At 43.1% G+C, this 27758-nt stretch overlaps 1 protein-coding gene and 1 long non-coding RNA gene across 2 annotated transcripts in view; one reads left to right on the top strand and one right to left on the bottom strand.

Moving 5' to 3' along the window:
- LOC310753894 (tigger transposable element-derived protein 1-like) overlaps nt 1-27758 on the bottom strand; it is a 657443-nt gene that overhangs the window by 101496 nt on the left and 528189 nt on the right. The gene's annotated exons all lie outside the window — the stretch shown is intronic.
- On the top strand, nt 5213-6641 carry LOC310753697. Its single transcript, XR_014543447.1, has 3 exons — nt 5213-5307; nt 5819-5928; nt 6550-6641. It is a non-coding gene; the product is annotated as an uncharacterized lncRNA (long non-coding RNA).

Below are 27758 nucleotides of genomic sequence, written 5' to 3' on the forward strand. Positions count from 1 at the left end.
TTTCATCTTATTCAACTTAAATCCCACTACTTGTCCAAATTCTTGGATCAGTTCCAGTACTCTTTTAGTACTAGATTCTGGCTCCTGTAATGTCAATACCAAATCATCGGCAAATGCTTTCAATTTGTACTGTTTAGCTCCGACTTGTATACCTTTAACTGTTTGGTCCCTTCTAATCATGTTTAAAAGAATCTCCAGGACCGATATAAAAAGCAATGGAGAGATTGGGCAACCTTGTCGTGTTCCTTTCTCTATCTTAAATTCTTCCGCCACTACATTATTCACAATTAATTTAGCCTTTTGTTCTGAGTAAATTGCACCTATACCATTGCCAAAACCTTGACCAGCCCCCATCCCCTGTAAATTCTTCTTCATAAAACTCCAAGAAATATTGTCAAAGGCTTTCTCCGTGTCCACAAATATCAAGACTGCTTTAGTATTAATATTCACTTGTAATTTTTCTAGAATATTAATTATGTTCCTCGTATTGTCAGACAGGTGTCTGCCCGGGAGAAAGCCAGCTTGATCTTTATGAATTCCTTCTACCAGTACCTTTTTTAATCTTTTAGCCAAAATGTCTGCAAAAATTTTATAATCCACATTAAGCAAAGATATGGGATGGTAGTTCTTAAGCTGTGTCTTCTCAGACTCTGTTTTCGGTATAAGTGTAATATAAGCTTCCTTCCACGACTCTGGTGCCCTTTTCCCTTCCAATATTTCATTACAAACTTCTTTTAATGGCTGTACTAACCATTCTTTCAAGGATCTATAATATCTTGAGGTCAAACCATCCGGTCCTGGAGATTTGCCTAATTGCATGTTCTGGATGGCCCCTTCTACCTCCTGCTCCGTTATTTTGCAGTTCAACATTAGCTTATTTTCTTGAGAGATTTTTTGTAGTCCATTTGTTTTCAAAAATCGGTCAATGTCCATTTCTTTCTGTGTCTCCTGTGTATATAATTGTTTAAAGTACCTCTGGAAACACTTCCTGATCTCCACTGGATTCTGTATATTTTTTCCTTCCACTTCCAAATTTGTAATGGTATTAAGTTTTTGTCTTTTTTTCATTTGCCAAGCCAGCAGTTTTCCGCATTTATTTGCCGATTCAAAGGTCTTTTGTCTCATCTGTTTAATTTTCCATTCTATTTCCTGGTTCATCATTTTCATATATTGAACTTGATATAACTTTATCTCTTTCAGAATCTCCTGCGACTTTGGTTTCACTCTCAATTTCTTCTCTCCTTCCTTTATTTTCTCCAAAATCTTATATTTTTTCTCATTTTGGACTCTCTTTTGAATCACATTCTGTTGTATCAAAAATCCTCTCATAATCGCTTTGCTTGCATCCCAAATTACTCTTTTTTCTACAGTGGTGTTCATATTTATCTCAAAATAATCTCTCAGAGTTTTTTGGGCCTTCTTAGTCACTTCTTCATTCCTAAACAATGTGTCATTCATCCTCCATCTGAAGGAACCAGTTGGTGTTAGTTTCATTTCCATCTTCACAGCATTATGGTCGGAGCAGGTTTTAGGGCATATTTCCACCTTTCTAGTCTTCGGAGCCAGCCCTCTAGTTACCCAAATTTGATCAATTCTTGTCCATGTCATTTTGGCCTCAGAGAAGAAGGTTCCCTCTCTTCCCAGGGGGTTTTTCATTCTCCAGATGTCAACTAAATCCATATTGTCAGTCATATCAAAGAAAGTTTTTGGTAATCTACCATCCTTAATAACTACCTGTCTCTGTGCCTTGTCCATATTTGTAGACACCACTCCATTCATATCCCCCATCAAGAACTTTGTTATTTTGTGCAACACAACAAGATTCAACATTAGACACATCAACAGCATTGACATCATAAGTTATCAAGAACAAGCCATCTATAAACTTCACATGCAAAATGTCCTCTTTGCTCTTCCTGATGACACAGACGCTCTTCTTGAAGGAAATCTCAAAGCCTCGCCCAGTCAGCTGTGGGACGCTGAGGAAATTGTCTGCAGAATCTGGAACAAAAAGTACTTCGCTGATGGTTGTGTGCAGAATTGCCAGTTTCACTGTCCCGACTCCTGCAATTCTCAACGTCTTTCCATCAGCCTGTTGAATTTCTCCATCTTGAGGTGTGAAGGAAATAAACAAGTGCTGATTCTTCATAAGGTGCCTCGTCGCTCCAGAATCCACGATAAATCTGCCTTTGGCCTTTGGAGAAGCAGTGCCAGCAAACAAAGCCTTGTTTTTCACTGGCCTGGGTTTCCCACCCCCCTTCTGCTTCTGGGCATCTGCAGGCTTCTTCTTTCGTTTAGCTTCAGCCTTTGGGCAACATCTCTGAATATGACCTTGGTTTCCACAGTTCCAGCACTTCACAGCTGCCAATGCCTTGGCTCCCCCTGGAGGCTGGAATGCTGTCCCCCTGAAGCGCACAAGCTGACTCAGCTGCATTCCTCCTATCATATTTGTTTTGCAAGTTACCAAAACTTTTGTAGCAGTGAGGTCCTGCGCAGGAAGAGTTGCCAGCTGGCTTGCCACAGCATGATAGCTCTCATCCAGGGAGTCCAGGATAAGGATTGCAAACAGAGACTCAGGCATATTGAAACCTCTATGAGTCAATTCCTGTCTGAGATGCTGCAAATGCAAAACTTGGGCTCTAAGGTCTTCCCCTGGCTCCAAACGCTTCCTGTGCAGCTTTCTGAAGTAAAGCAACACAGACTCAGCCTCTTGTCGGAGATGACAGGCCTGAAGCCCTTCCCACATCTCACGCAAGCTGCTACTGAGAGCAAAATTATTCCCATGGCTCTTGAATCCTGTGCCACCCATTCATCTGTCAAAGGTGCTGGGAGGGTCCTCAGAAACAGTGTGCCACACACCAAGCCTTCTCATCTGGCCCTCGCAGTACCTTGCCCAGGTCTGATAGTTGTGGCCATTAAGCTTTGGGCACGGAGCCCCAACTGAGGCTTGTAAAAGATCCATTTCAGCTCTTTACTTCAGCCATAAACCTTATTCCCTTCAAAGGCTCCTTATCTTTGGCAGTCGTAAATTACAAGGCCTGCTTGCTCTCTGCTGGCCTAATTAGTTGGCTCGGACTTCAAAGACTCTCTGCCGCGGCACAGAAAAGCCTCGCTTTTCCACATACCTCTCGCAGTCTTCAGCAGTCTTACTCTCTTGTAAGTGCCGTGAATCTGGGCCCATAACCTATTATTGGGATACTGCCAGGGAGACGGAGGCATCAGGCAGGCCCCCAGTCATCTCCGGACGATTACCAGTCTCCCGTGGAACAGCATCAGTCAATTAGCGACACGAGCCTCAGAGACATTCCAAGGCCCGTGCACACCCTTTCAGCAGAGTCTCCACAATGAAAGGATGCAGACAGAAGAGCATATTTACAGCTTTATTCAACGTAGCTCAGAACAAAGGAAAAACATGACTGCTTGCCTCTGTGTCCAGGAAAACAGCCGGAACAAAAGCTATATACAAAACGGAAGTTCCCAGCGAGCAGTGCTGGGAGTAAACAGGCATGTGATACACAACAATCATGCCTGACCCTTTTAAGGTGGAACGGAACTATCCTAACACAGTGTACCACACTGCAAGCTTTCACAGTTGACCCTCGCAGTACCTTGCCCAGGTCTGATAATTGTGTCCATTAAGACGTGGACACAGGGTCCCATCTGACGTTGCCTGTAAGAGATCCATTCCTGCTTTTTACTATAGCCAGGAACTGAATTCTCTTCACAGTCGCTTTATCTAAGCAAGTCATAAATCACGCGGCCTGCTTCTCTCCAGCCTTAATTGCTTGGCTTGGACATCAAAAGCCCTCTAGCCTCGGCCAGGAATGCTTGGCTCCACATACCTCTCTCCATGCTGGGTCGACACAGCAGTCATCAGCAGCCTTACTCTCGTGTAAGCACTGTGGATCTGGGCCCATAACCTTATTGTTGGGATGTGTCCAAGGGATCGGGGGCAATTTGCAGGCCCCCAGCTGGCTCTGGCCCACTGGCTGGTAGCCGGGCAATCTCCGGTCCTTGGCTGAGCATCAAACAGCGGCCCACAGCTTCAGAAGCCTTCAGAAGCTGGAGCACGTTCTAATCAGCAGAGTAAATAACACACAACAGAAGTGGCAGATAGAGGCTGTGTAAAGCATATTTACAAGTAGTTTATTTAGCATACAGCAGGAGAAAGGAAAAACATGTCTTCTCCTTTCCGTGTCCAAGAGCAAGCAGCATAAGCAAAAGCTATACACAAATGGAAGTTCCCAGCAAGCTGTGCTGGAGTGTAAACAGACATGTGACATACAAAAATTCCACATGTGTGTAAAGGTGGAACGGAATATTGTAACAAACCTGTCTCTCCCATATTGGTCTCTACAGTCATAGCAGGCACTGTAACCTTCCAAAAGTTTGACTTCATCCACAAAGGCACACTCCCCTATTGTCTCCTAAGACAGATGAATGCCAACACAAGCTTTTGGGGACTCATGCTCACTTCATCACATAGGTGAATTGAAATCTTAGTATACATGTTTGTAAGGGAGAAAATTGTAATTTGGAAGTTGTATGGAAAAATCTTTCCCCTTATTTTTTGCCTCTCATTACCATTCAAACCCTGCCTTACAATTTTCTCCTTTATTCACTTGCCAACTTTCACTTCATTAACCTTCAACAAGATGCTTTAATTCTAGCTATTAAAAAATGACAACAAAATATTACGAAGAATTAAATCAGGGTGGGACCCATAAGTACTTAACTTTGCTGGGCAAGTGCACTCTGTTTCTGGTGAGTATAAGCATGCCCTCTTTCACTTTAAAGGACGATGTCTAATTATTTTTATTTTGGCTTTGGCTAGATAAACCTTGTGCGCACTCTGGGAGAGGCGAGAAGCAAGATAGCCCAGCAGAAGCTCCCGCAGATCCCAGGAACAATTCCGGTGGTGAGGGATGTGGAAACCTGCTCAGGCAATGGGTTTTTATCACATCGTCAGCAGATGTGGGTTGAGGAAATGCCCAATGATGACATCACTGAAAATCCAGTGCAATACAAGGAACAGAGTTGTGATGTTATTCTGTGCTGTCAGGCCTGTTGGCTAAACGTGGCCTCTCTACTTGACCCTTGGAACTTTTTCCAGGCCACACCCCTCACTCACCCAAGTGTTTTGACCTGACTGGAATGTGTTCTTGAACTCTAATAATGTCTCTTGCTTCAAGTTTCTCCCACTCTGTTTCTATTCCAGAGAGGCTGCAACACTGGCATTTTTAAAGGCTCAAGAAAGTGAAAATGTTATTGCTGCCCGGGAAGTCCGAGGCCTTGCTGAAGTCATAAGTAAATGTTTACCAGTTTAATTCTGGCACCATAATCAGTGTTTTTAGCAAATGTGGTATCTTTCATTTATGCAGACTACCAGCTATACTACTGCAAAGTACTCTGCTTGGGGCTTCCTTTGAAGACAGCTCGGTAACTGCAGCCAGCGCAGAACACCACTGCTCAGTTTTTGCCCAATACCTTGCCAGTTGCACTGGTAGCCACTGCATTCTCACACTCAGTTCAACCTGATGGTGATAGTCTTTAAAACCCAAAATTGTTTTGCCGATAGTAACACCTTGAACTTAGGCTGTTACCAAATGGGCCACCAGTGCAGTTATCTGAGCAGAAGTGTTATATGCTGACAGGACCTCCTGTCAACAAACATACTGCAGCATTCTGCACTAACTTTAGTTTCAAACCCACACAGAGTTGACTGCAGTAATCCAATCTTGAAGTCACCAATGCCTGAACTATTGTGGTCAAGCCCCCCCCCCTTTTATTGTCTGTAAGCCCTCTCCCTCCCTCCCAGTTCCTGAGAATAAAAACAGTGACATTGTGGAACGTATCTCAGAGAGCAGGAGGTGCCGTTACGAAGAGATGGTGGTGACGCTACAGCAGGAATTGGCACGCGTTGGGAAGGTAGGCATCCCTCTTCACTACTTTAGTGCATCACTATTGATAGTACTAGGGATGGGATAATCTGTCCATTTGCAATGTGAAGCCAATGTGGTGTAGTGGCTTGAGTGCTGGCCTAGGACCTGGAAGACTAGGGTTCAAATTTATCCACTTGGCCATGGAGGTCTCTGAGTGACCTTGGGCCAGCCACTCACTCTCAGCGTAACGTAACTCACAGGGTTGTTGCAGTGAAGATAAAATGGGGAGGAGGAGAACCATGTACACCACACTGAGCTTCTTGGAGGAAAGGTGGGATGTAAATGTAATAAAGAAATAAAGCTCAGTTCTCTCCGTTTCTCATTTCTTCCTATCTTAAATTCAGTTTTCCACTTTTTGCAACAATTTGTGAGTTTTTGCTTTAAATCCTCATGAAAATATGTTACTGCTTTAGTACAGATCTCTCTAAATGTTTTGTGTTCAGTTTTGACTGTATAGTTTTATGCAAGAAATTCCCCCTTATGTGCATTTTCATTTTATTTTTCACTTATGTGACACATTTTTCTAATACATATATATTGATGCACTTTGGCAAGTGTTACCCATCAGATGGCAAGTGTTACCCATCAGATCATCTTCTCTGTTCAGGAAATGGAGGTGTGTTTCTTGGAGCCTGGGAAGCTATTTCTGACCAAGCTGTCAGAATCCGATCGCACCATTGAGTCCCTTTTCCAAGTTTCTTTTTTATGATTTTTTTTAATTTCCAATAAAAAAGAATTTTTAGTCATACATTTTCAATACAATCACAAATACATATTTTTGACTTCCATCAGTTCATCCGTGAATCCTCCGTGTTCTCGTCTTTATACTGCAAGTTCAAAATTTGTCATTGTCTTTTATCTTAAAATCCACCTACTCCCCCTCTTCCCTTTTTTACAATGTTTCTATACATATTTCTTCACAAAGCTTCCTGTAAACCCACAAACGTTATTTGTTCATCACATATGCTTTTCATATAATCCACAAATTTACTCCAGTCCTCAGTGAACTTGTGATCTCGTTGGTTTCGGACTTTCCCTGTTAATTTATCTAGTTCTGCGTAGTCTGTTAATTTCATCCTCCACTCTTCTATAGATGGTAGTTCCTCCTGTTTCCATTTTTGGGCCAGTAGTATCCTTGCTGCCGTCACTGCATATAGAAATAATTTCTGATCTTTTCTATTTATTTCATTTCCAACCATTCCTAACAAAAAAGCTTCTGGTTTTTTTAGCAAATGTATATTTCAACATCTTTTTCAACTCATTATATATCTGTTCCCAGAATACTTTAACCTTATTACATTCCCACCACATATGGTAAAATATTCCTTCTTTTTCTTTACATTTCCAACATTTATTACTTACTTTATACATTTTTGCTAGTTTTACTGGAGTGATATACCATCTATAAACCATCTTCATCACATTTTCTTTCAGTGCAGTACAGGCTGTAAATTTTATCCTTTCATTCCATAATTTATTCCACTCATCAAATTGTATATTATACCCAAAATCCCTGACCCATTGAATCATTACTGATTTTACCTTTTCATCTTTAGTATGCCATTCTAGCAACAATTTATACATTTTTGACAGGTTTTTAATTTCATTACTCACTATTTCTTTTTGAAACTTTGACTCTTTTTCCGAAAAGCCTCTCTCTTTTAACTCTTTTTTAAACATTTCATTAATCTGATAGTAATGCAACCAATCATTAACATATTCCTTGACTTCCTCATATGGTTTTAACTTCCATTTCCCCTCTTCTTTAATAATCGAATCCCCGTAAGTTATCCACCCCCCTTTCATGTTAATTTTTTTCACACTCATAACTTCTAAAGATGATAACAAATGGGGTATTTTTGCTTCTAATAGGTTTTTATACCTATCCCATACTTCTATCAGAGATCTTCGAAATATGTGGCTTGCAAAACCTTTATGAATTTTTTCTTATCATACCATAAATAAGCGTGCCATCCAAATCTATTATCAAATCCTTCCAAGTCCAACAATTCCGCATTTTCTAATTTCACCCACTCCTTTAACCAACAGAGGCAAGATGCTTCATAATATAATTTCAAGTCCGGCAGGGCAAAGCCTCCTCTTTCTTTCGCATCTGTCAACAATTTAAATTTTATTCTAGGCTTCTTGTCCTGCCAGATATATCTTGAAATTATTTTTTGCCAATCTTTAAATATAGTTGCCCATTTTATAACCGGAATTGTCTGGAATAAAAATAACATTTTCGGTAAAACACTCATCTTTATCGTTAAAACAAACAAAAAATTTTTTTCCTTCCAGTAGCACCTTAAAGACCAACTAAGTTAGTTCTTGGTATGAGCTTTCGTGTGCATGCACACTTCTTCAGATACACTGAAACAGAAGTTGCCAGATCCTTCTATATAGTGAGAAGGTGGGGAGGGGTATTACTCAGAAGGGTGGTGGGAATGGGTGATTGGCAGATAGCTGAGATGAGCCTGTTGACGACTCTTAACGACTACAATAGGTCTTACAAGAAAAAGCAAGGGGTGAGAAGGTGAAAAATGGATTTGTCATGTATAATGAGATAAGAATCCAATGTCTTTGTTCAGACCAGGTCTCTCCATGGTTTTAAGTTTGGTAATGAGTTGCAATTCAGCAGCTTCTCTTTCCAGTCTATTTCTGAAATTCCTTTGTAGTAATACAGCTACTTTGAGATCTTGTATAGAATGTCCTGGGAGATTGAAGTGTTCTCCTACTGGTTTCTCTGTCTTGTGATTCTTGATGTCCGATTTATGTCCGTTTATTCTTTGGCGTAAGGTTTGGCCTGTTTGTCCAATATAGAGAGCTGAAGGACACTGTTGGCATTTGATGGCATATACAATGTTAGACGATGAGCAATTAAATAGTTGGTCTTTAAGGTGCTACTGGAAGGGAAAAAAATATCTTTATCGTTGACATTCTTCCCCAGAATGATAATTTCATCCTTCCCCACACCTCTAGATCTCTTTTAATTCCATTCCACATTCGTATATAATTATTTTGAAATAAATCAATATTTTTGGGGGTCACCCAAATTCCCAAGTATTTAACTTTTTTCACCACTTCAATCTCAGTCTGTTGTTGCATTATTTCTATCATATCTTGATCCATATTTTTAACAATCATTTTCGTTTTCTTTCTATTCAAAATAAAACCTGCCATTTTACCAAATTGTTCTATTTCCTCTAGTACTTCTTTGGTACTTTTTAACGGTTCCTCCACTGTTAAAACCAAATCATCAGCAAATGCTTTGACTTTGTATTCATTTTGACCAACTGTAACTCCCTTAATTTTTTCATTTTTCCTTACTGATCTTAGGAGAACCTCCAGTACCATGATGAAAAGACAGAGGACAACCCTGTCTTGTGCCTTTAGCTATTTTAATCTTTTCTGTTAGCACATTATTTACTATCAACTTTGCTGTTTGTTCTGTATATATCACTTTGATACCATTGAAAATCCCTTGACCTAAGTCCATCATCTCTAAATTCTTCAACATAAATTCCCAAGATATATTATCAAAGGCCTTTTCAGCGTCCACAAATATTAGCATAGCTTGTTTATCATTCCTGGCAGTCAGATATTCCACAATGTCTATTATATTTCTTATATTATCTTTCATCTGTCTGCCAGGTAGAAAACCTGCTTAATCTTTATGAATATAGTCTTGCTATATTTTTTCCAACCTTTTCGCTAATATGCTTGCAAATATTTTATAACCGTTGTTCAATAAAGATATTGGCCTATAATTTTTAACTTGTGTCAAATCTGAGTCTTGTTTAGGAATGAATGTAATAAAAGCATCTTTCCAAGTGTCAGGGATTTCTCTTTCCTTCAAAATGTTGTTCATAACTTCTTTTAAAGGCGCAAGTAAGATATGTCTCATTTCCTTATAATATCTTGCCGTAAGTCCATCTGGTCCTGGAGTTTTTCCTCTTTTCAACTCTTTAATTGCTTTATCAATCTCATCATTTTCAATTGGGGTATTCAGTTGGTCTTTTCTATCAGTCGGGATCTTCTGCACCTCTTTCATCCTTAAAAATTCTTCAATTATTTTATTATTGCTCTTCTCCTTTTTTATATATAAGTTCCTATAAAAATCCACAAGTCCTCTTCTGATATCTTTCGGATTCTCCATTTCCTTTCCTTCTACGATGATCCTATTGATTTTGTTTTGTTCCTTCCTTTTCTTAATCTGCCAGGCCAATAATTTCCCTGATTTATTTGCAAATTCAAAGTTTTTTTGTTTCATCCTCTTTATATTCCATTCTACTTCTTTATTAATTATCATTGCAAATTGTGATTGTAGAATCTTTATATTTTGTTTTATTTTCACATTGTTTGGCCTTTTAATTAATTTTTTTCTCATTTTCCATTATCTGCTTTAAAATAGCTTTCTTTCCCTTTTCTCTATATTTATTCTTGATCGAATTCTGTTGAATAAAGAAGCCCCTCATTACAGCTTTACTTGCGTCCCATACAGTACTCATTTTTGTACCTTTGTTACAATTGTTTACAAAGTAGTCTGTTAAGTTTTTTTGGGCTTTCTCCACAATCTTTTGGTCATCAAGAAGATATTCATTCAATCTCCATCTAAAAGATTTTTCCTTGAATCCTTTCATTACAAACTTTAATGCACTATGATCCGAAAGTACCTTTGGTTGAATTTCAATCTCTAAAATTATTGGCGTAAGTTCATTGGAGATCCACACCTGATCAATTATTGACATTGATTCATTTGGTTCCGAGTGAAATGTGAATTGTTTTCTAACGGATGTCTTAGTCTCCAAATATCTATTAAATTACAGTTCTCTGTTAAAGAAAAAAACGTTTTTTGGTAATTTCCCTTCTCTTGTCATTCCTTTTGCTCTCAGCCTATCCATTTCCATTGAAACCACTCCATTCATATCACCCATTATTATAATCTTTCGATCCAGGTGCTCAAATAGTTTTTCTTCCAAACTCTTAAAAAATTCAGTCTTATTTCCATTTGGTGCATACATCCCGACTATTATCAATTTTTCTCCTTGCCAGATGATCCGGACTGCAATGATTCTTCCTTCTTCATCCTTGAATAGTTGCTGAGCTTCAATTTTGTTTTTTATATACAGTACCACCCCTCTCTTCTTGCTCCTATCTGAAGAAATAAATTAATTTCCTAGTTTTTTATTAATTAGAATTTTTCTATGTTTTCTTGCCATGTGGGTTTCTTGTAAACAGATGTCCAAATTTTTCTTCTTTAAGAATTGTGCAATTTTACTGCGTTTATTTTTCTCGTTTATCCCATTAATATTCCATGACCATAATTTCAACTGCATTTTAACCTTTTTTATAAGAATTTTATAAAAATTACTCTATAAACAATCTCCTTCTTCTTCCTTTTCCTCTTCTTCTTGACTTTTCCTGTTTTCCTCTTCCTCCTCCTCTAATTCCCCCTCTCCAATGTCTGTTCCTAAGTCAACTCCTGCACCTGCACCCGCTCCTGCACCTCTCACCTCCTCCTCCCCTCTTTCAAGCTCCTTGTATCTTCTCAAAAATTTCAATGTTTCCTCTGGACTTGTGTGCTTATGTTTCTTTCCTTTATACGTAAAGGCTAGCCCTTCAAGGGAATTCCCATCTGAAATCAATCTGATTCTTCCTTAAGCGGACCATCGGCTGTGGGGAGGACTGCAGGGCCTGCTCCCTTCCAAGGCCTTTTCCAACTGGCCCAGGGGGCGTGGCCCAGGCCCTCTCTCCCAGCTATAAAGGGACTCCTGCTGCGGTGGATATTTGGTTGGGGATTAATTTTAGTATAATTGTTCTGTTTTTGTTTTTTGTTGTTTTATTGGTTCTGTATAGTTTGTGTTTTATTTTTAAGGGGCGGGATCAGGGCTGCCTGGGAGTGCGGCCCCAGCCAACACGATGGCTGGGACAAGTTCCACGGGGGTGAAGCACTGGGACATCGGATCTTGGTGATCATGGGCAGGAGGAGGAGTTACGCTAAGACCAGACCATGTCATTACCGAGGAGGCAGGTTTAGTCGTTGTTTGAGGACTATCCCTGCCTCCGGGTCTGGCCTTGACCGGATGGATACTGGAATCAACAGGGGAAACCCACATGACCTGAAGGTGTTGCTGTGTAATGCCAGGTCAATTATGAATGAAACCACTGCCATCCACGACCTGATTGTGGATGGAGGATTTGACCTGGCATGTGTGACAGAGACCTGGTTGGAGGAAGCAGATGGGCCTCTACTTGCCACTGCTTGCCCACCAGGTTTCTCTTACGCACAGCAACCCAGGTCATGTGGGCGGGGAGGGGGGGTTGCAGTGATTTTTAGGAAGTCATTAGCTTGCACCAGGCGTCCTACTGGGAAGACCCAGTTTTCTGAGTGCATGTTCTGGAAGTTGGGCAATAGGGGCAGTACAGGATTCCTATTGGTGTACCGACCTCCCCGCTACACCAAGGATTCCCTGTCCAAGCTGCTTCAGGTCGTGGCAGATATGCTCCTGGAGACACCTAGTTTGGTTGTCCTAGGGGATTTTCACATCCATGCTGACACGACCTTACAAGGGGCCACTCGGGACTTCGTGGAAAGCATGGCCTCCATGGGGCTGTCCCTGAATAAGTTTGGCCCAACTCATAGTCAGGGACATGCCTTAGACCTGGTATTCACCTCTAGTGACATGGGTGATCTGACACTAAGTAAAAGTGAATCAAAAGAAGTGCCATGGTCAGATCACTTCTTGGTGCAACTGGACTTCTCCGCAACCCTTCCCCTCTGCAGGGAGGTGGGACCAATTCGGATGGTCCGCCCCCACCACTTAATGGATCCAAATGGTTTCCAGAGAGTGGTAGGGGATGCTTTATCCCATGTTGATGGCCTTTCAGCTGATTCCCTGGTGGCCCGCTGGAATGCGGAGTTAACCAGGGCTATCGACTGTCTGGCTCCGAAGCGCCCTCTCCGATTGCATGGAGCCCGGACAGCCCCGTGGTTTTCTTCAGAGCTGAGGGCGATGAAACAATTGCTGAGACGGCTAGAGTGTCAGTGGCAGAAAACTCACTCCGAATCTGATCGGACACAGGTTAGAGCTCAACGTCAAGCCTACCAAGTGGCGATAGCGACGGCGAAGAAGACTTTCTTCACCGCCTCTATTGCATCTGCAGAAAATAGTAGCAGGAGACTCTTTCAGGTGGTCCGTAATTTAACGGAACCACCTTTACCACCGGGGCCTTGTAAAGACCCCAAGATCTCCTATAATGCTTTTGCAAAGTTTTTTGCAGATAAAATCACTCATATTCGGAAGGAGCTAGACACCACCGTGGGAGCAGGGCTGGGGCGGGAGAGTGCTAGAGCCCTGTCTGGTCAAGTTGCATGGAATCAATTTCAATCCGTTACCCCCGAGGATGTGGACAGGCTGCTTGGACGCGTGAAACCAACCACCTGTCTCCTTGATCCTTGCCCATCCTGGCTAATAAAAGCAAGCCAGGAAGGGCTGGGCGATGGGCTCTGCGGGGTGGTGAATGCTTCCCTCTGTGAGGGAACATTCCCAGATCCTCTGAAAGAGGCGGTCATTAAACCGCTTCTTAAAAAACCATCTTTAGACCCGGCCAGTATGGCCAACTATCGCCCAGTCTCAAATCTTCCATTCTTGGGCAAGGTGATTGAGCGCGCGGTTGCTGAACAACTCCAGGCACACCTGGAGGATGCAGACTATTTGGATCCCTTCCAATCGGGATTCAGGCCTCATCATGGGACTGAAAATGCCTTGGTCGCACTGGATGATGATCTCCGGCGAGCTAGGGACAAAGGTGAGAGCTGTTTCCTGGTTCTGCTGGATCTCTCAGCGGCCTTTGATACAATCGACCATAACATCCTTCTGGACCGTCTAGAGGGGCTGGGAGCTGGGGGCACTGTTATACAGTGGTTCCGCTCCTTCCTCCTGGGCCGTGTTCAGAAAGTGGTGGTGAGAGATGAGTGTTCAGACCCCTGGGCCCTCACTTGTGGGGTGCCTCAGGGTTCCATCCTCTCCCCCATGCTTTTTAACATCTATATGAAGCTGCTGGGAGAGATCATCAGGGGGTTTGGACTGGGTGTCCATCAATATGCAGATGATACCCAGCTCTACCTCTCTTTCAAATCAGAACCAGTGAAGGCGGTGAAGGTCCTGTGTGAGTGCCTGGAGGCGGTTGGAGGATGGATGGCGGCTAATGGATTGAAGTTGAATCCTGACAAGACAGAAGTACTGTTTTTGGGGGACAGGGAGCGGGCTGGTGTGGAGGACTCCCTGGTCCTGAATAGGGTAAATGTGCCCCTGAAGGACCAGGTGCGCAGCCTGGGAGTCATTTTGGACTCACAGCTGTCCATGGAGGCACAGGTCAATTCTGTATCCAGGGCAGCTGTCTACCAACTCCACCTGGTACGCAGTATGAGACCCTACCTGCCCGCGGACTGCCTCGCCAGAGTGGTGCATGCTCTAGTTATCTCCCGCTTGGACTACTGCAATGTGCTCTACGTGGGGCTACCTTTGAAGGTGACTCGGAAACTACAACTAATCCAGAATGCGGCAGCTAGACTGGTGACTGGGGGCGGCCGCCGAGACCACATAACACCGGTCTTGAAAGACCTACATTGGCTCCCAGTACGTTTCCGAGCACAATTCAAAGTGCTGGTGTTGACCTTTAAAGCCCTAAACGGCCTCGGTCCAGTATACCTGAAGGAGCGTCTCCACCCCCATTGTTCTGTCCGGACGCTGAGGTCCAGCGCCGAGGGCCTTCTGGCGGTTCCCTCATGGCGAGAAGCAAAGTTACAAGGAACCAGGCAGAGGGCCTTCTCAGTAGTGGCGCCCGCCCTGTGGAATGCCCTCCCATCAGATGTCAAAGCGATAAACAACTACCTGACATTCAGAAGACATCTTAAGGCAGCCCTGTTCAGGGAAGTTTTTAATGTGTAATATTTCAGTGTTTTTTGGTTTCTATGGAAGCCGCCCAGAGTGGCTGGGAAAACCCAGCCAGATGGGCAGGGTACAAATAATAAATTATTATTATTATTATTAATTATTATTAATTATTATTATTATTATTATTATTATTATTATTATTATTATTATTACTGCACCATTTGTCTGTACGGATCCCTACGTTTCAACAAACGAAGTGGGATGTCTTTAAAAATAATTATGTAATTTCCACCAATACTCAATCTTTTTTCTCTATTCTTTTGCAAAATCAGATTTCTCATTTCTCTATCTTTAAAAATTATTAAGCAGTCTCCTGGAAATTTCTTTGCTTTAATAGTTCTAGTCTTTATGCGAAATGCATTTTGTACTGTTTTTGCAACATCTTCTATTGGAATCTCTAACCATTGGGCAATTTCCGTAATCAGTTTCTCTCTAATGTTTTCCCCTTGTGTCTCCGGCACCAGCCTCAGTCTCAGATTAACTTCTCTCTGTCTTAGTTCATTCATAGCAAGCGCGTCCAAAACCTCCTCTTGCGTTTTATTACTTTCAGACATCTCCACTTTAATTTTTTCTTCTTCCTTTTTCACCTCCCTCACTTCTAATTTAGTTCGTTTCATTCCCTCCTCCAGGCTTTGTGTCCGTTTCGAAACCTCCTTGATTTGCCCCTTCAATTCATTAACTGTCATATCCATCTTCTTGTCCATCTGCTCCATTTTTTTGTCCATCTGTTCTAATTTTGCCTCAATATTTTTCTCACTTTGTTTTATATCTTTTTTAAGTTCAGCAAACATTTTTGCTATCTCTCCTTTCAATTCTGTTTCTTGCTTTGAACCCCTTCTATCCCCTGGTGTTGCACCTTTACTTGCCTTCTTTTGCGTTGAGGACATTTTTTTTTAATTAAACCACTCTCTTATTCAAACAAAGTTAAATATCAATAAACCAACTCCAGAGTTCCCCAAAAATAAAAATAAAAAAGCCAAAAAGTTCAAAAGATGTTCAAAAGTTCAGAATTTCTTCTGCCACTTGCTTAGCTATTCCAAATGAGTACATAAAAATGAAAATAACAGTTATTGCCACTTGGTTGGCTAATCCCAGTTATTAATAACAGTTATTGCCACTTGGTTGGCTAATCCCATAAAGTTAAATCAAGGAAGGCTCAGTCTGGACTATCTTGAATCTCTTTCAAAAATCTTCTAACCATTCACCTTACAGTATCCACAAAATCCAGAGAAATAGGAGAGGGGGTAGAGGAAAGAGAGGACAAAAGCAAGTCCTATAGTTCTTTAAATTCCCTCCACATTGCAAGAATCCCAAACCTCCTCTTAAACAGATACGGAGCAAAGAAGGGGGGGCAGTTCTATTGTTCTTTCTCTTCAGCAAATATTCCCCTCAAATAAAAAACAGTTCTCAAAAAAAATATACTGAGACCAATAGATCTTGCCTTCACTTATTTTCTCTGCCAGAAGGTCCTTCAAATTATCTTTAAGAGTAGCAGATTAAGTAAAACAAATAGTCACTACACAGGTTTTTTTTTAAATCGAAAGTAAAAGTTCTGGAGAGTCCTTCCCCCACGATCTCCCCAAGTTCACCAAAATGACTTCAAATCCATCTATAAACTCTTTCCTTTCAACTTACCCCCTCTCTCAAATCTTCCTTTTAAGCATATGATCAAATTAGCGCTTATTCAAAGTGAAAACCATTTGCGGGGACTCAGGATCCTCTCCTGCTCTGTGAATACCTCTGGCATATGTAGCCGATTTCGGATGAAGCTGACCTCCTTTTTACTCTTCATCCATCCCAAATCTGTTCCACTGCCAATTCCAAGGTTTTTTATCCATAGAATCCAGATTTCTAATTGTTTGAGAATCAATCGCTTCTCCGTGCAAGCCTGGGGCTGCGCTTTCAGGAGAGTAGAAATGGCTTCCCGTTGCGCCCGCTTCTCTGCCTCGCCGTTCTCTTCACTCCTTTTTTGGAGCTACCTGACGACCAGGCTATCAGCTAAAGGCTTTGCCGGGTTCCTGAACCCCTGGATAATCCTCCGGGGTGCTCTGGGGGGGGTGTGCGGCGCCCATGCAACTCCCCCCTTTTCTCTCCTAAAGCTCGGATTCCTCTTAACGAGTAGAATCCCGCTTGCACTCGTTCCGCGATCGACGGAAGTCCTCGAGTCCCTTTTCCAAGTTTCCGCTGAGAACCTCCACTTGGAGACTTACACCATGGAGGTGAGGGAATGCCTCGCAACTCAAACTCAAACAGGGTTTGAAGGCTGCCTGCCACCTTTTCTTGCCCCTCTGGCTGATACTTCTGGTGACCCTAGATCCTCACTGCTTAGCAACAGGGATGAAGGGCCTGGCAGTCACTGTGGGTAGCAGAATAAGGCATGCTGGAGATAGGAACATAGGAAGCTGACATACAGGTGAAACTCGGGAAATTAGAATATCATGGAAAATCAACACAGACTGTGGAAACTTCACATTGGACTTCAAGCATCTGGCATTGTGTTCCTCCCCATTCTTCCTCCAGACTCTGGGTCCTTGGTTTCCTAATGAGATCCAAAAGCTGCTCTCATCAGAAAAGAGATTTGGGGAGCCATGTCATCAGCTGGTGTTGGTCCACTGTGCTTCATTAAGTCCAGGGTCAACGCAGCAGTCTACCAGGAGATTTTGGAGCACTTCATGCTTCCTTCCTCAGACGAGCTTTATGGGGATGCTGACTTCACTTTCCAGCAGGACTTGGCACCTGCCCACACTGCCAAAAGTACCAAAACCTGGCTCAGTGCCCATGGGATTACTGTGCTTGATTGGCCAGCAAACTCGCCTGACCTGAACCCCATAGAGAATCTGTGGGGCATTGCCAAGAGAAAGATGAGAGACATGAGACCGAGCAATGCGAAAGAGCTGAACGCTGCTATTGAAGCATCCTGGTCTTCCATAACACCTCAGCAGTGCCACAGGCTGATAGCATCCATGCCACGCCACATTGAGGCAGTAATTGATGCAAAAGGGGCCCAAACCAAGTACTGAGTACATATGCATGCTTCTACTTCTCAGAGGTCCAATATTGCTCTATTTGCAGTCCTTGTTTTGCTGATTTCATTTAATAGTCTAATTTTCTGAGATTATTACTTTGGGGTTTTCACCAGCTGTACACCATTATCATCACAATTATAACAAATAAAGGCTTGACATATCTCGCTTTGTATGTCATGAGTCTGTCTCATATATTAGTTTCACCTTTTAAGTTGAATTACTGAAATAAATGAACTTTTCCATGATGTTCTAATTTTCCAAGTTTCACCTGTACTGCGTCATCCCATTGACTCATTTAGCTCAGTATTGTCTACACTGGCTGGCAGCGGCTTTCCACGGTTTCAAGTTGGAAGTCTCTCCCAAACTTACCTGGAGATCCCAGGGCTTGAACCTAGGAACATGGAGAACTTCCTTATACTGAATCAGAACTCTGTGTCTTTCTACCTCAGTATTGTCTACACTGACTGGCAGCAGCTCTCCAGAAAGTCAGGCAAAGGATATTCCCAGCCGTACCTGGAGATGCCAGGGATCAAACCTGGGGCCTTCCGCATGCAAAACAGATGGGCTGCCGCTCAGCTACAGCGCTTTCCAGGAACACAGAAAGCTGCCTTATACAGAGTCAGACCATTGGTCCATTTAGCTCAGTATTGTCTACACTGACTGACAGCAGTTTTCCAAGGTTTCAAGCAGGGGCATTACCAGCCCTACCTGGAGATGCCAGCAATTGACCCTGGGACCTTCTGCATGCAAAGCAGATGGTCTACTAAGCTACAGCCCTTTCCTCCAAAGGCTGTGACACATGGGCGTAGCCAGGTTGGGCAGAGGGGCAGCTGGCACCCTAAATCAATACAAATCAGTACAAATATGAGGTTCTCCCCCCCCCAACAAAAGCCTGCCTCCCCAACAAAAATCCTGGCTACGCCCATGGCAGTGAACAGAACAGTGGGATGGGTTGAAAGGATCTGGCATGCCAACAAAGATCATAGAACAGACTTCATCTGGACTTCCGGTGAGGCATCATGGCGGATGCCATGGCAGCGAGCAGCTCCTGAAGCCAGCCAAAACAAATTGGGCTACCTGGCTGGCTCCCGGACCAATGGGACTGCTGCTGCTGCCGCCACAAATGACAGGGAACCAGGGGTGCCCAGTGTGCCAACTGAGGGAGGTGCCGACCCCTCCCCCCAGGCCAAGCCGGGAATGAAACTGAGGACACCCAGCCACCCGGCCGACTGCCCAGCGACGATCTGGGACCAAGAAGATCCCGAAGCTGGCACAGGGGAGAAGAGGAGAGAGGAGAGAGAAAAAGACACTGAGCCCCGACCTTGCTGCTGCTAACGCCAATGCTGCCGCTGAGAAGGGAAAAGAGGAGAGGTAGGAAAGAGCACCGGGAGGGCAAGGGAAGCCGTGAAAAGACACGCGGCTGAGCCTGGCACGAGCCTACCCCCCCAACTGCTGCTAGCACATCAAAAGCAGGCAGAGGAAGCAAGAGGAAGGCTGTGCAAACCCCTGTTGCTGCCGCCGTGCCAAGGAAAAGGAGGAGAGGGACACCCGGCCATCCAGGGCTCCGGGGCCGGAGGGACCCAGGAACAAGCGTTGAGGGGAAAGGAGAAGCCCTGACCCTGCTGCCGTCACCATTGCGCTGCCACCGCCGAGGGAAAAGAGGAGAGGTAAACACGTGGCTGAACCCAAGCTCAGTCCGAGCCAACTTCCATGATGGCGAGTGCGCTAAATGCAAGCCGGAGCCCAAAGGGAAGCCCACTGGAATAGACCTCGCTTCCTTCTATTTTCAATTTTTAAGAGAAGAAGGAGGAGGAGGTGGAAGGAACTTTTTTCTATATATACGTGTGTGTGTGTGTGTATAGTTGAATGGTCTCTTTAAATTTGAAGGTTCATTATCACTCCACAAGATGTGTATTTCTTTAAAGGCCAGAGCAAATAACATGACCTAGTTTTACAGCTGTGAAGCAGTATAGCAGGTGCTGTTAAGTTGTGTTAATTAAGCTGTGTCAGCAATTGAATATAATATATAAAGAGCAGCACCTAGCTCTCTCAGTACTCTGGTGGTTAGGTCATGCTTGTTGATATATTTAGTGTAAAAGGAGTTTTTGTTTTTGTTATTAAAACCTAGCTAAAGTTATTTTGAGTTCCTTGTAATGTGTGGTCTCCCCAGCAAGCTCTCTGCAGCGCAACTAATCTGCAAATAGCCAACATCTTTGGTTATGGGCCCAGCTGCTGAGTGGATGACTGCACATTTTTGGACTTTGAGAAAGGTTTGAAAACTCCTTCTCCTGTTGGCGTGGTACTGTGGGTCTGGAAGAGTTCCAGAATGGTTGACTGGGTTCCAGAAGCCGAGAAGGCTCTGATGTTCCCACAGCTGACAGATGAGAACTATAGTTTATGGTCGTTTCGGGTGGAGGCTCTTTTGACCTCTCGGGAAATGTGGACCTATGTAACTGATGACCCTCCTGACCCTGTGACTAATGCTTGGTCAAAAGGAGATGCAAAAGTCAGGGCTATAATTAATTTGGCAGTCAGTGACCAGCAAGTAGTCTATATAAGGAATAAGAAAACTGCCAAAGAAATGTGGGACAGTCTTGCAGCAGTACATATTAGAAAAGAGTCCCTTAATGAGGACTTTGATGGTGTAGCTAGCCAGATATCTGCCATTCCACCAGCACAATTAACTGTGGAAGGGGTAACGGCAAGATTAATGGGCGAGTTGGACAGAAGGGAGGCTTGCGCGACAAGCACTCCTATTTCCAGAAATAATGAGGAACGCCATATGCAAACTTGTGGTGATACGACTGCATTTAAAGCTGCCAAGCGTTGTTGGTTCTGCAATAAACAAGGACATTTTGCAAAGGACTGCAGATCCAAAAGAAAGCAAAGTACTCCCAAGTCTGTTTCTGTTTGTCAGTCACGGTTGTCAGCCCAGCAGCCGACATCATATCGTGAAGACAGAAAAGAGCCGTGAGCTTTTCACGCTCGGACAACAGATCGTGAAAGAATTAAAGGTGCCAAGTAGAATTATTTTATTGTGAACTCTGGAGCATCCCAGCATTTTTGCAATGATTGTAGCTTGTTTATTTCTTTTGAAGAGGAAATTGGTAATGTACATTTAGCGAATTCAAAAGTCTTGCAGTCGCTTGGCAGGGGTACCTACAGGACCGCCTCTCCTGGTATGTCCCACAGAGGAACTTAGTCTTCAAACAAAAACATTCTGAAGGTCCCAGTGTGGGAGCCAGTGTGGTGTAGTGGTTAAGAGCGGTGGATTTGTAATCTGGTGAACCGGGTTCGCGTCTCCGCTCCTCCACATGCAGCTGCTGGGTGACCTTGGGCTAGTCACACTTCTTTGAAGTCTCTCAGCCCCACTCACCTCACAGAGTGTTTGTTGTGGGGGAGGAAGGGAAAGGAGAATGGTAGCCGCTTTTAGACTCCTTCAGGTAGTGATAAAGCATCAAATCCAAACTCTTCTTCCCAGGCCACAGAGAGGTTAGGCTGGCCTCAACTAGAGCCAGGGCTTTTTTGGCTGTGGCTCCAATCTGGTGGAACGCTTTGTCACAAGAGACTAGGGCCCTGCGGGACTTGACATCTATCCGCAGGGCCTGCAAGATGGAGCTGTTCCACCAGGCCTTTGGTCAGGGCACAGCCTGACTCCCTCCTTTGCCAATCTTCACAGAACTTTAGCCTAATGGTTGCCATAAATTTGAGTTGAATTAATTTTATAATGAAATTTTAGAATGTTGTACTATTTTATTTTTAGCCGCCCTGAGCCCGGCTTCGGCTGGGGAGGGCGGGATATAAATATTTTTTAAAAAATATTATTATTATTGTTAATAATTTATTTTAAATATAATTTTTATTAACAGGCCAATCAAATCACATTAATTCCAAATCACATTAGTTCCAAATTATACAGCCAGATTTTTAAAATTTTTGTTGGGGGTACCCATACTTCAAGCTCCGAAAGGGATCCAAACTTCACTCTTGCTGCTGCTGCTTTAATTGAACAGTTCTATCCAGTTCTGTCCACATAGTCTCTTTGTTATTTTCCTCATCTTGTTGTTGTTATTATCATATATTCCTTTCTTTGTGATCTCTGATAATCTTCACAAGCGGGTTGCAAACAAACATATTCTGTGTGGGTTTTACACTCTCCAAGAGTCATATCACATAAAGGACAGACTCCATTTCCACACCTCCGTAAAAAACATTCCCACAGTCTGTCCGTTGATTTCCACAGGCTTGCCAATCTATTATCTCAGGGGGACCTGCCAGGTCAAGATCATATTCCGATAACCATACATTCACATTCCGATGACCCTGGTCCTCCTCCCCCTCGTCCTCCTATGGGCAAGCCTGTCTTAACGAAAGTCCATTTGTAACTGCGTCATAAAACTTTCTTTCCATTCCCCGATGTTTCCACCAGTACTCTCTTTGATCAGTAATTCATTTCCACACAGTTCTTAACTCCTGCTTGTGATTAGTAATTAGCAACGATTCTTCTCTCTGGAGGGGAGGGTTATTGGTACTCACATAAGACAAAATAAGAAAAGTTTTTTCCTCCCCCCCTTTCCGTTTCACTCCAACATACCAGTCTTTTAATGATGATTCTTCACTTGATTTATTTGTCCAGCCCATCGCTCCGCTCGCAGAGATCCCATTAATCAGCAGTCTTTACTCCTGATCTTCACTTGATGTATGTGCATTAGCTTCTTTCCAATTATATATTTCCAATTATATATTTTGAGCTAATGCGAACCAGTGCGCGATTAGAGACAGCGTCAGGGAGAGCTGACCTCACCCGAGGGCTTCGTGCCAAGTGTCAATCAAAATGTTTATTCGGCTTTACGCCCATCATGAAACACAACACAACAAAACAAATCAAAACAAATCAAATCAAATAAAACAGCGGACTCGTACAAGCCACAAGTAGTATAACACAGTTCACAACTCACAAGGACAGATATTAGCCATTCATAAGAAAAGTTTAAGATTAAGATTAAAAATTTTAGGCACTACACTAAAATCAATATCTGATGTCATTATAGAAAATTCTTATAACTATCAATAATCAACTAACATTCCATTCCGTCTCTTGTACGAGAGGACGGCTGTTAGGAATTTAGCAACCTGTAGGGTAATATAAGGATCCACATCTTGAAGAACCCAGGCAAGCTGTAGGTCTACTGATTTGTCAGCCATAGGCTGGATTATGGAGTTTAGTATACTAGCACGGGCTGAACTGTACAAAGGGCAGATAAACATAACATGATGTAGAGATTCAGATGTTTTCATTTCACACGCACACATTGAAGGGACTTGGCCCTTAGTGAATCTATGTCTCAGCACGTTTGTTGGAAAGACATTAAACCTAGCTCTGATGAAGGCATATCGGTGAGACGCGGCCATAAGCAATGTTAAGTAGGACGGAGCGCGGTAGATAGGGGTTATGCTGATATTTAACGGCGAGCAGACTCCACCACCAGCTACGAAATTTTGGTATAGCTCCGCATCATCCAGCCTTTGATTTATACACCTTTTTGCCACATTTAGATCCAGTTTGAGCAATTCAGTGGGCGAGATCTCATAGGACAGCAATTTGGCATGGATTTTTCCTGACCACAAATTTGTGAAGTCATCTCGCCACATGCATTGAATGAGATAGTGGTTCGGGAGATTATGCCATAGGGATATCCAATAAATCAAAACTCTCCTCCATATAACTAACTCCACTGAGGGGATCTTCATTTCTAAGCGGATAGCCGCATTACTTACGCATGTTGGTAATTTTAGAAGTCGGCGTAAGAATTGGCTTTGAAGTGACTCTAAAGGTGAGAGATTTGCAAAGGCAGCCCATAAAGGTGCAGCATAGGCCATTGTGGCCATCACTTTGATGCTATACACTTTCAAGGCTGCAGGGATGAATAAGGCCCCCTCAGAGTAGAAAAAACGGAGGAGGGAGTGTGATAGGGCTTTTGTCTTGTTTTGAAGATATTCAACGTGCGCTTCCCACCCTAAATTATATTGAAAATAAATTCCTAAATATTTAAATTTATGTACTTGTTCGATTTTCGTGCCCTCCAGTTTCCATGAATAAAGTTTTCGACTCCTTGAAAATATCAGTACTTTGGACTTGGTGTGGTTGATAGACAGATGATTAGAATGGCAATATGTCACAAAAATCTTTAGTGCCCTCCTTAAACCCACTCTGGAGTAAGAGAGTAGTACCGCATCATCTGCGTAGAGAAGTAAAGGACAGCAGTAATCTGCTATACGAGGGGAGTGGATAAATTTTTGTGAGACGGCTAATGGGTTCCTCATATCACTGACAAATAAGTTAAAAAGAAGAGGCGCTAAAATACAACCCTGGCGTACACCCTTATTTACTGGCACTGGGTTAGTCAGGTCTCCAGCAGGGGATAATCTCACCCTGGCCACGGACCCGGCATGAAGTTGGGAGATAAGCCACAATAGCCTTCTATCTATTCCCCAACAGGCAAGTTTATCCCATAGTAATTTCCTCGGAATACTATCAAACGCAGCTTTCAGATCTATGAAAGCTGCGCAAAGTTGGCCCCGTCGAGGTGTCGAGTATTTCCGGGCTAAGTGATAAAGAATAATTGCCTGGTCTGTTGTGGATCGATTTAATCTAAATCCAGCTTGCTCATGTCCAATCAGGTCAGCCTCAACTGACCACTTCATCAGCCTTGCCAGCAAAAAACGGGCATATATTTTCCCAATGGACGATAGCAGACTGATATTCCGATAATTCCCTGGGTCACCGGGAGGGCCTTTTTTGTAGATAGGAATTATAATGGCCTCCTTCCACATTCCTGGTATTAAGCCCGTGGCATTTATTGCGTTGAACGTTTTAGCTAAAATCCCTGCCCACCATGCAGAATGAAGCTTTATAGCCTCAACAGGGACCAAATCTGGCCCAGGGGCCTTACCAGTTTTCAGCTCAGCTATCAATTCTAGGATTTCAGCAGGGACGGTATTAGGCCAGACGGGAAGGGGATTAGTAGGTCTCCAATGAGTGGCCGGAGCTTCTGCCACTGAGAAATATTTTCTCAGGAACTGCTCCCATGTAGGGGCCGGAATCATCGTTAAGGGATATTTCGTGTTTCTTCCCTTTATTAAGGACCAAAATTTCCGGGAGTTATGAGATTTTGAGGCAGAAATTATAGTCTGCCAACGATTTAAGTGCCACTCCCGTTTGGCCGATTTCTGGGCCTGTTTGTATGCTTTTTTAGCCAGGGAATAAGATGGAGGTAAGGCCGGAGCGCTGGAAAGTTTATAGTTATTATATATTGTATGTAGATTGAGTCTGGCTAGTTTGCAAGCAGAGTTGAACCAAGGGGCGCCAAATTTAAAATAATCGTTTTTAGCTCCATAGGTTGTAGAAGTAAAAAAGCGAGTTAAAACTTCTGTCAGGCAAGAAAAACAATTCATACAGGTAATAGGGTCACGCGGGACTATTCCTACGTCCATCTGATCACCAGAAAACTTTTCTCGGATAAAATCCGTATATCTATGAGCGAGGGCAGGGGACCATCTAGTCCCCTTTATTTTAGTGGACGACTCCACATTCACCGGGATTGGGTGGGAGCGGTCGAGCAACTGCCAGTCAACACATAACTTGGTTGTCAGGGGAAGATGGTCACTAAATTGGGCATTATCAATTTTAAAAGAGGTGACATTCAAAAATAGATCCCGGGAAACCAATACGTAGTCGAGAACACTGTTTGATTTTAACCCCAGGTGGGTGAACTCTCCTGGTATGTCTGGAGGACACCTGCCATTTAATATAATTAAGTTAAGGCGTAGAGTCATCTGATAAAGCATCACTCCCGCCTTATTGACTTTTACATCCTTTGATAACCTAGTGGGGGTGTATACTAGATCGTAAGTTTGAACGCCGGGGTCAACCCACCACTTAGACTTTTTAAGAGCCTCCCGATTTGATGCTATCCGAGCATTAAAATCACCTCCAGTAATGGAGGGGACATTGGGATATTTAAGATAACAAGAAAGTAAAAAATCCTCTAGGGATTCCCATCTAGAAGTAAGATCAGCTGCTAACCCTCCCGGAGGGAAATAGACATTTGTAACCAATAAAGAGAAGTTTCCACCAGAGATCAGTCCGGTAATAGCATAAGGCGGAAATGCATGTACTAATGAAAGTTTAGCCCGAAGTTTGAGGGAGATACCAATTGTAAGGCCACCTTTAGGGCGGCCACCATTCGTTGACGGGCTAGCAGGCAGACATATAAACTCAAAGCCATTTAACTCAATTTCCTCCACCACCCAAGTTTCTTGTAATAGTATGATAAGAAAGGAATTAATATATTTTTGGAATTCTGGATCTAATTTTTTACTTTTCCATCCAGCAATGTTCCAACTTAATATTGAAGGCTGGGGTTTCCCCGTTCCTCCAATTGACTGTCATTCAGAAAATTGGCTCAACTTTAATACGGGAAGAGGGGAGCCAATAAAGAAATCAGTTATCTTCCTCTGATGAAAAACCTCTGAGTGGGATTTACAAGGTCATCTGACTGTTGAGCTTGGCCCCTCGATCTACAAGGAGTAGGACTTTGAACAGGGGCGGACCCCTTTTCCAAAAGAGTTTGGTGGGCCACCCAGGATGGACCAGCTATCTCATCAGAAGTTTGGTCTCTCTGTAGCCTGCTACTGGTCTTTTGGGCTACTTGATTTATGTGGCCTGTTGGGTCTTCAATCAGTTCCGTCACTGGTCTTGCTGTTGAAACCGTAATACTCCGCAAAGAGGGATAAGGCTGGGCGAGAGGGCTATTTGGGAGGGTTTGCAAAGGCACCTTTTCTCTTGATTGGTCAGTGCTATAAGAAGGTTCCAGGTCTGGCATCGATGAATGAGTAGAAGGGGATTTTTCCTGTTGTGTGCTGCTTTCTTCAGGTATGTTTTTCAATGGACGGTCATGTAAATCTATTAAGAGCACAGAGGATTGTTCTGCTTGGAGGGAAGGACTGGTAGTTGTTTCTTGGGGTTGTATCTTATCCTCCATTGCCGACATACATTTAGCATTAGATATTGAGAGGTCCATATGATCTGGTTCTTCTAGGGAGTCATGTTCGCTGTACGTGAGTATTCTGGTGCTGAGCTTCCTAATAAGTTGGGTTTTAAGCGATTCCAGTCTATTAATAATTTCTTTTTGTTCCACCACTGGTAAATCAGCAAAGGAGGCAATGAGTTCGGTCTCTTCTGGTGGTGTCATGCCACTTTTCGGTTGGTCATTGTTCTTTGCTAGGGGAGTGGAGGCCACATAACTCTTCTCCTGGGGTAGAACACCCACTCCGGTGTCCACTGGTGGATCGGGTTTAGCAGATTTTGAGCCCTCTTTGGTTATTGCCTCCAACAGTAGGGGTTTAGGCGTAGGGTCTATAAAGGCTCTCGTTGGTGCTATCCCACAGCGAAACAAAAATGCTTTCTTTCGTAATATGATAGTGGGAATTTTTGTGGATTGAAACGCAAGCAGGACTCTCTGGGATTTATGACGATGGACAAGGGGGAGGACTGCACAGAGGTCAATTTGTGTTGCCTCCATATTTAAAAGCACCTTTAGGAGTTCCTTGGCACCACCCAGAGTTCTCCATCTTGGGTCCCCATTTTGTATAGTTAGGCTCACTTTCCTTGGAGTTAAGATCAAGGATTGATGACCTAATTGAAGGTTAAAGTTGTATTTAAATTTGTCAGTACGTTTGTTATTTAAGGGCAAACTCCTCGTCCCCTTCCTCTCTTCAAGGGACTTAACACCGGCTGACGCTGGGGAAGTAGTAACTAGCTTTTGTTGGAG

This window comes from Podarcis filfolensis (genome assembly GCF_964270895.1).
Source record: "Podarcis filfolensis genome assembly, chromosome: W".
NCBI lineage: Eukaryota > Metazoa > Chordata > Lepidosauria > Squamata > Lacertidae > Podarcis > Podarcis filfolensis.